We start from the raw sequence: 9742 nt of genomic DNA, 5'->3' as shown, positions 1-9742 counted from the left end.
AAGGAACAGGGTGGGCCGTAGACTCATCGTGTCAAAAAAGAAATACATTTATCAGGTAAGCATAAATTTTCTTTTTAAAGACACGATGAGTACACGGATCATCTTAATTACTAATGAGACCCAATACCAAAGCTAGAGTAGACAGATGATACGGGAGGGACAAGACAGGGAACTTAAACGGAAGGCATCACACTGCTTGAAGAACCTCTCTCCCAAAAAGCAGCCTCAGCTGAGGCAAAAGTGTCAAAACTGTAGAACTTTGAAAAAAGGCGAAGAGAAGACCAAGTTGCAGCCTTGCAAATCAGCTCCACAGAAGCTTCATTTTTGAATGCCCATGAGGAAGCAACAGCCCTCGTGGAATGAGCCATAACCCTCTTGAAAGGCTACTGTCCAGCAGACTCATATGCAATACGTATGATAGTCTGCAGACCAAAAAGAAAGAAGTCGCCGTAGCTCTCTGTCCCTTACATGTTCCTAAAAAAACTACAAACAATGTAAAAGACTGACGAAAATCCTTAGTCGCCTGCAGATAAAACTTTAAGGCACGGACCACATTCAAATTGTGTAGACGTCATACCATCTGAGAAGTAGGATAGGGACACAAAGAAGGAACAATCTCCTGATTAACGTTCTGATCAGAAACTACCTTAGGAAGAAATCCTAATATAGTACGTAAAACTACCTCATCAGAATGAAAAATAAGATAAGGGTACTCATACTGCAATGACGAGTGCTCTGACACTCTGCGAGCAGAAGAAATAGCAACAGGATAACAATTTAATATCTAAGGAATGCATAGGCTCAAATGGAGGCTGTTGGAGAACATTGAGAACCAAATTCAAACTCCATGGAGGAGTAACTTCTTTGAACACAAGGCCTGAGAAAATGATTGTACATCTGGAACATCCACCAGACGGCTGTGAAACAAAATAGATAAGGCAGAGATTTGACCCTTTAGGAAACGTGTCAATAATCCTTTCTAGTTACAGGCTTATGAGCCTGAATAATGGTCTCAATGACCTATTCAGAAAAAACCTCGCTTGGATAAAATTAAGCATTCAATCTCCAAGCAGACAGCTTCAAATAAACTAGACCTGAGTGAAGGAAGGGCCCTTGAATTAAAAGGTCTTTCCTCAACGGAAGTCTCCAAGGTAGAAAAGATGATGCGTCCACCAGATCTGCATTCCAAATCCTGCAAGGTCAAGCCGGTGCAATGAGAATCACTGATGCCCTCACCTGCTTAATTCGAGCAATGGCCCAAGGAAGAAAAGCAAAACGGAGGAAAAATTAGAGAACACTTCCGGATGGAGTTCCCACTCCCCCGGATGAAAGGTCTACCTGCACAGGAAATCCGCCTCCCAGATGTCCACCTCTGGGATGTGGATCGCTGATAGACGGCAAAAACTGGCCTCCGCCCACTAAACTATGTTAGATACCTCTGTCATCGCAAAGGATCTCCTCATTCCTCCTGATGATTGATGTAAGCCACTGACGTTCTTTTGTCTGCGAAAACAGTTTCCCTGGGATAGATGATCCAGAGACAACCACCATTGAAGAAAATCCCTTGTCTCCCGTTCCAGTAGAAGTCGAGGAGACAAATCCGTATAATCTCCGATCCATTGTCTGAGTATGCTTAACTGTAGAGGTCCAAGATGGAACCGAGCAAACAGGATGAACTCCGATTTCCTGACATTGTCAGAAAAAAAATCTTCATTGATACGGAAACTATTATGGTTCCTAAGTAAGTCACTCTAGTGCTTGTGACTAAGGAACTCACCAAATTTACCTTCCGCCCGTGATATAGCAGGGAGAACAACACCATGACCGTGTGAAATCTTGCTTATTGTAAGGAGGGCGCCTGGACGAGAACGTTGTCCAGATACGGTGCCACTACAATGCCCCATAATCAAAGCACCACCAACAGCGAACCCAGAACCTCTGTAAAAAAACTGAGAGCTGTGGTAAGACCAAAAGAAAGAGACAAAAACAGGAAGCATTTGACCAGAAAGACAAACCTTAGAACTAGACGAATACGCATCTTTTAAGTCCACCGTTTTTGGACGTATCAGATATTAAACTGATAAGAACAGATAATACACTTGATCTTAGCCAAAAGGCCAAGAAGCGATTCTTAAATTGACCCTCTTGGATCAAGGGAGGAATGGAACGAATAGTTTCCATTCTAAAGGACGGTACACTAAAACAACTTCCGCTTACGCAAGTTAGCGGACACCAGATGCACATGTGAGATCAGATAGCAGTAGCCCTGTCTGAGACCGAACCCACTGCCTCCCGTTTTGGGAGCAGTGGAGCTAACCACTAAGCCACATATCCCTAGAGTGTAGACTCTTCAGATCTAAAAAGTGGTCTGAAGGTTCCCTTTTTTTTTTTTTTTTTTTTTTTTTTTTTATAAAACACAAACCAATTGGGGTAAAAACACCAGACCCTGTACATGAATTGGAACTGGAACAACAATCACTTCCAGTTCTAAGAGGTCTCCTACGCAGTGTAAGAACACCTCTCCTTTAGTTAGATCTGCAGATAATCTTAAAAGCAGAAACCTGCCTCTGGGAGGAACACTTTTAAACTCAAATTTGTATCCCTAAGACACTATTTTCTATTGCCCAGGGATCCTTAACATCTCAAACCCAAGCCTGAACAAAGACGGAAAGTCTGCCCCCTCCAAGATCCGATATCGGATCGGAGGCATGTCCCTCATGCTGTCCTTGATTCAACAGCAGGCTATTTGGATTTTTTTTTTTTTTTTTTTTTAATTTCAAAAAGGATTATTTCCATCAAGCCAGGTCCCAACAAGGTCTTCCCCTTGTAAGGAACCGATAAAAAGCTTAGACGTAGAGTATACATCCGTAGAACAAAGCTCGTACCAGAAGGCACTGATCAGGAACAGAGAGACCTGAAAACTATGCTCCCAGTTTGAAAACTTGAAGGGAAGAATTTGAAATAAAGGAATTAGCCAATTTGAAAGATTTTATCCTATCTTGGATTTTATCCAGGGGAGATTCTGACTTAGTAGTATCAGACAACGCATCAAACCAATATGCCGTGACGGTAGCAAAGTACACAGCTGGTTGCCATGGTAAACCCTGGTGTACATCCTTTTCTAATTATTGTCCATAGGACCTTTGCAAAATCCAGCTATCCTCTAAGGGTATAGTAGTTCTCTTAGCTAAGCTGGAAACTACTCCTTCCACCCTAGGAAATGTTTTCCCAGCCTCCTTAGCTGAGTCAGCTATAGGAAACATCTCTTTTAAATATAGGGAATGCGGTATCTTCCATTCCTATAACTTACCGGAGGCAGTAGGATAGATTACACCGGTAGTGTCGGAGTCGCCCAGGGTAGCTAAAACCTCCCAAAGTAACAAATAGAGGTGTTCAAGCTAAAAATCTGAAAGAAAAACAACCTCAGGATCAAATAAAGATATTCTTCATCTGAGTCTGAGAATTCTCCCTCCCAGATAATCCAGAAATATCTTCCTCTTTCAGGTAACAGGGAAGAACCATTCGAAATAGCATCTACTGAATCAATCACCCTAAACGATTGAAAATAATTCCTCTAATAATGTCTTCTGCCACGTAGGAAAAACATAATGCATGAAATGCAGAGAAACCCCGGGTGGATTGTGAAAGGAAGCGCAGAGTACTGCAAGTGGGCCATAAAATTTTGTGGGACACTAAAGGAGACATTTGTCAACAGACTCCGAAGCAGCAAGCTTCCTAGAAGGAGTAGGTTCAGAAAAAAAGTGAATTTTTCTTTTAAATTGACAAAAAACGTTACTGTCTCTTTAAATATTAAAGGTAATTTCTTATTTCCGAGTGCAGAAGCAAGCAAATTAGCATGCCAACATTGCTGTTCATAGTATCGCCATGACATTAAAGAAGCAATGTCTTGTGCAGCAATTCCAGATGGAAATTGCAAGGAAACGCAGGGCACTGCATGTGAGATAGAAAAATTAATGTACACTTCTTTAATCAACCTGCCTCACATATAGCAGAATAATTAAATAAAAACTTAACTAGTTGCTAATAAAAACCAATATATAGCAAGTGACACTGTCACTTTAAATGTTAAAAGTAAAATATCTATTTTTTTTACTAAGTCATTAAGATGTATGAGGGAATTGTCAGAACACTATTTATACCTTAGCTTGACCCAGCTGAAGCGACAGACAGCCCCGTCTATACAAACAACTGTACGTATTACAGCGCCGGCTGAAGCGCAAGCAGTTATGCAAGAATTCCTTTGTGTCTTCCGATAACCGGAAGTGACAGGAAGAAAGATTTCAAATACGGCGCCATCCTCCCCTCCTAGTGCTATATCCACAGAACTGTCAGGAGGAAAGAGAGAAAATCATGGCGCCGGTGAGCAGCCTCGTCCCTCGTGGGCATTACCCAAGTCAGCTCCCGGTCGCCAGTCTGAGTAAAGGCACCGGGAGCAAAAGACTAGACCTCACTGAATTGGTCTCTACTCAAATTAAACGATGCTACACCGCTGTTATCGCGGAAGCACCGCTCACACTGACACTTCCATATACATAAAGAAAAAAACATAATTTATGCTTACCTGATACATCACAAGAGAAATGAATTTATCGAGTCCACGGATTCATCCATTACTTGTGGGATATTCTCCTTCCCAACAGGAAGTGGCAAAGAGAACACCAACAGCAGAGCTGCCTATATAGCTCCCCCCTTAACTCCACCCCCCAGTCATTCGACCAAAGGCTAGGAAGAAAAAGGAGAAACCATAGGGTGCAGTGGTAAAGTTTCAAAAATAAAAATACAAATGCCTGTCTTAGAAAAAACAGGGTGGGCCGTGGACTCGATACATCACAAGAGAAATGAATTTATCAGGTAAGCATAAATTATGTTTTCTCTTGTAAGATGTATCGAGTCCACGGATTCATCCATTACTTGTGGGATACCAATACCAAAGTTTTAGGACACGGATGAAGGGAGGGACAAGACAGGGACCTTTAAACAGAAGGCACCACTGCTTGAAGAACCTTTCTCCCAAAAATAGCCTCCAAAGAAGCAAAAGTATCAAATTTGGAAAATTTGGAAAAAGTATGAAGCGAAGACCAAGTCGCCGCCTTACAAATCTGTTCAAAAAACACGTCATTTTTAAAAACCCATGTGGAAGCCACAGCTCTAGTAAAATTAGCAGTAATTCTTTTAGGAGGCTGCTGTCCAGCAGTCTCATAAGCCAAACGGATGATACCTCTCAGCCAAAAAGAAAGAGAGGTAGCCGTAGCCCTTTGACCTTTCCGTTTACCAGAATAAACAACAAACAATGAAGATGTCTGACGGAAATCTTTGGTTGCATGTAAGTCAAAATTTAAAGCACGAACCACATCAAGATTGTGCAATAAACATTCCTTTTTTGATGAAGGATTAGGACACAAAGAAGGAACAACAATCTCTTGATTGATATTCTTAATAGAAACAAAACTTTCCAAGATAAAAGCTTAATATCTATGGAATGCATGGATTCAAAAGGAACCCCTTAAGGAACCTTAAGAACTTAATTTAAGCTCCAAGGCGGAGCAACCGATTTAAATACAGGCTTAATTCTGACCAAAGCCTGACTAAATGCTCAACGTTTATGTAGTAAAATAGACAAAGCAGAGATTTGTCCCTTTAGAAAACTAGCTGATAATCCCTTCTCCAAACCCTCTTGGAGAAAAGACAAAACTCTAGGAATCCGAACCTTACTCCAAGAGTAACCTTTGGATTCACACCAATAAAGATATTTGCTCCAAATCTTATGATAGATCTTCCTGGTAACAGGCTTTCTAGCCTGAATCAGGGTATCAATGACTGACTCAGATAAACCACGCTTTGCTAAAATCAAGCGTTCAATTTCCAAGCAGTCAGACGCAAAGAAATTAGATTTGGATGCGAGAACGGATCCCGGATTAGAAGGTCCCGCCTCATTGGCAGAGTCCACGGTGGAACCGAGGACATGTCCACTAGGTCTGCATACCAAGTCCTGCGTGGCCACGCAGGAGCTATCAGGATCACCGAAGCCCTCTCCTGCTTGATTCTGGCAACCAGACGTGGGAGGAGAGGAAACGGTGGGAAAACATAAGCCAGATTGAAAAACCAAGGCACTGCTAGAACATCTATCAGCACCGCCTTGGGATCCCGAGACCTGGACCCGTAACGAGGAAGTTTGGCATTCTGACGGGACGCCATCAGATCCAAATCTGGCGTGCCACATAGCTGAATTAGCTGGGCAAACACCTCCGGATGAAGTTCCCACTCCCCCGGATGAAAAGTCTGACGACTCAGGAAATACGCCTCCCAGTTCTCTACTCCTGGTATGTGGATCGCTGATAGATGGCAAGAGTGATCCTCTGCCAATCAAATTATTTTGGTAACTTCCATCATCGCTAGAGAACTCCTTGTTCCTCCCTGATGATTGATATAAGCTACAGTCGTGATGTTGTCCGACTGAAACCTGATGAATTTGGCTGCAGCAAGCTGAGGCCACGCCTGAAGCGTATTGAAATCGCTCTCAGTTCCAGAATGTTTATCGGAAGAATCGATTCCTCCCGAGACCATAAACCCTGAGCTTTCAGGGAGTTCCAGACTGCACCCCAGCCTAACAGGCTGGCATCTGACGTTACTATGAGCCACTCTGGCCTGTGGAAACACATTCCCTGAGACAGGTGGTCCTGAGACAACCACCAGAGAAGAGAATCTCTGGTCTCCTGGTCCAGATGCAGTTGAGGAGAAAAATCTGCATAATCCCCATTCCACTGTTTGAGCATGCTTAGCTGCAGTGGTCTGAGATGTAGGCGGGCAAAAGGAACTATGTCCATTGCCGCTACCATGAGACCGATTACCTCCATACACTGAGCCACTGATGGCCGAGGAATGGAATGAAGAGCTCGGCAAGTGGTTAAGATCTTCGATTTTCTAACCTCATTTCCACCGAGTCTATCAGAGTTCCTAGAAGGAAACTTTTGTTTGAGGGAAGAGAGAACTCTTCCTTATGTTCACCTTCCACCTGTGAGATCTCAGAAAAGCCAACACTGTGTCCGTATGAGATTTGGCCAGCTGGAAAGTTCACGTCTGAATTAAGATGTCGTCAAGATAAGGCGCCACTGCTATGCCCGTGGACGAAGAACCACCAGAAAGGATCCTAGCACCTTGGTGAAAATTCTGGGAGCCGTGGCCAACCCGAAGGGAAGGGCCACAAACTGGTAATGCCTGTTTAGAAAGGCAATTCTGAGAAATTAATGATGATCTCTGTGAATAGGGATCTGTAGATAAGCATCCTTTAAATCCACGGTAGTCATATATTGACCTTCCTGGATCAGAGGAAGAATAGTCCGAACGGTCTCCATCTTGAAAGATGGAACTTTGAGGAACTTGTTTAGAATCTTGAGATCCAAGATTGGTCTGAAAAGTCCCTCCTTTTTGGGAACCGCAAACAGGTTTGAGTAAAATCCTAGCCCCTGCTCCTCTCTTGGGACTGGGCGGATCACCCCCATGGTATATAGGTCTTCTACACAGCGTAAGAATGCCTCTCTCTTTGTCTGGTTTGCAGACAATCGAGAAATGTGAAATCTCCCCCTTGGAAGGGAGTCCTCGAATTCCAGAAAATATCCCTGGGACACAATTTTTAAAGCACAGGGATCGTGAACATCTCTTGCCCAAGCCTGAGCAAAGAGAGAGAGTCTGCCCCCTACTAGATCCGGTCCTGGATCGGGGGCAACCCCTTCATGCTTTCTTGGTGGCAGCAGCGGACTTCTTGGGATGTTTACCCTTGTTCCAAGTCTGGTTAGGTCTCCAGACTGACTTGGATTGTGCAAAATTTCCCTTCTGCTTTGAAGTAGAGGCAGTTGAAATGGGACCACTTTTAAAGTTCAGAAAGGAACAAAAATTATTTTGCTTAGCCCTTGTCTTAATTGATCTATCCTGAAGAAGGGCATGACCCTTCCCTCCAGTGATGTCTAAAATAATCTCTTTCAGTTGAGGCACGAAAAGGGTCTTTCCTTTAAAAGAGATGTTCAAAAGCTTAGATTTAGATGACACATCAGCAGACCAGGACTTAAGCCATAACACCCTGCGTACTAAAATGGCAAAACCTGAACCTTTTGCTACTAATTTAGCCAGTTGAAATGCAGCATCTGTAATAAAAGAATTAGCCAACTTAAGAGCCTTAATTCTATCCAAAATCTCTTCTAAAGGAGTCTCCATCTGAAGAGCCTCTTCTAGAGCCTCAAACCAGAAAGCAGCTGCAGTAGTAACAGGAACGATGCAAGCAATAGGTTGAAGAGAAAAACCTTGATGAACAAATATTTTCTTCAAAAGACCCTCTAATTTTTTATCCATAGGATCTTTGAAAGCACAACTGTCCTCAATAGGTATAGTTGTACGCTTAGACAGAGTAGAAATAGCTCCCTCCACCTTAGGAACAGTCTGCCATGAGTCCCGCAAGGTGTCAGATATAGGAAACATTTTCTTAAAAACAGGAGGGGGAGAGAACGGAATACCTGGTTTATCCCACTCCTTAGCAATAATATTTACAATCCTCTTAGGGACTGGAAAAACATCAGTGTAAACAGGAACCTCTAAATACTTATCCATTTTACACAATTTCTCTGGAACTACTATAGGGTCACAATCATCCAGAGTTGCTAATACCTCCTTAAGCAATAAACGGAGGTGTTAAAGTTTAAATTTAAAGGCCGTCATATCAGAATCTGTCTGAGGAAGCGTCTTTCCTGAATCAGAAATCTCTCCCTCAGATAACAAATCCCTCACCCCTTCAGAGCATTGTGAGGTCATATCAGATACGGCTACTAACGCGTGAGATAGCTCAGTATTTTTCCTTAACCCAGAACTATCCCACTTTCCTTATAAACCAGGCAGTTTGAATAAAACCTCTGTGAGGGTTGTATTCATAACTGTGGCCATGTCATGCAAACTAAATGAACCTGACGCACTAGAGGTACTTGGCGTCACTTGTGCGGGCGTTACTGGTTGTGACACTTGTGGAGAGCTAGAAGGCGAACCCTCATTTGCATCTGAATGAGAATCATTTAAAGCTCTATTTTTAAATGCTAACATATGATCCTTCTAATTTATAGACATATTAGTACATGTGGGACTCATTCTAAGAGGGGGTTCCACAATGACTTCCAACATATTGAACAAGGATTTTCCTTGGTGTCAGACATGTTAAACAGGATAGCAATGCAACAAGCAAGCTTGGAAAACACTTTAATCAAAGTAAAAAACACTTAGAAATAAAACGGTACTGTGCCTTTAAGAGAAAAAAAAGCTGTACAAGTTCTGCAAAACAGTGTAAAAAAGCAGTAAACTTAATGACATTTTACAGTAGCATCCTACAGCCTTAGTAACTTTGCACAACTATGCAAATAACCAATTAACCCCTTAATGGCAAAACCGGATTGAAAAAACATCAAAACCAGTAAAAAAAAGACTTTCAGCACCCTGCCACAGCTCTGCTGTGGCTCCTACCTGCCCTTCAGAATGATTTGTGGGGGAAAAAACCTCCTTTACAACCCTCTAACATAGCAGGAACCCTTGGAGAAGCAGTTGGATGACTCAGAGAAAAAGAAAACTGCACAACTGAGGCCGAAAATAAGCCCCTCCCACCTCACTCATTTTTTGAGGCCTAGTAAAAGAAAACACCTGAGAGTTTTCTAAATAATTATGTGGGTTAAAAAACCCAAACACAAGCCAC

At 42.5% G+C, this 9742-nt stretch overlaps 1 pseudogene; it reads right to left on the bottom strand.

The window, feature by feature from the left end:
- Positions 1-2017: 2017 nt before the first annotated feature.
- LOC128665305 (uncharacterized) lies at positions 2018-2129 on the bottom strand (annotated as a pseudogene).
- Between the last annotated feature and the right edge of the window lie 7613 nt (positions 2130-9742).

Source organism: Bombina bombina, chromosome 6 (assembly GCF_027579735.1).
Source record: "Bombina bombina isolate aBomBom1 chromosome 6, aBomBom1.pri, whole genome shotgun sequence".
Lineage (NCBI taxonomy): Eukaryota > Metazoa > Chordata > Amphibia > Anura > Bombinatoridae > Bombina > Bombina bombina.
The sequence above is the reverse complement of the archived record's forward strand: the minus strand, read 5'-3'. Positions and strand labels throughout refer to the sequence as shown.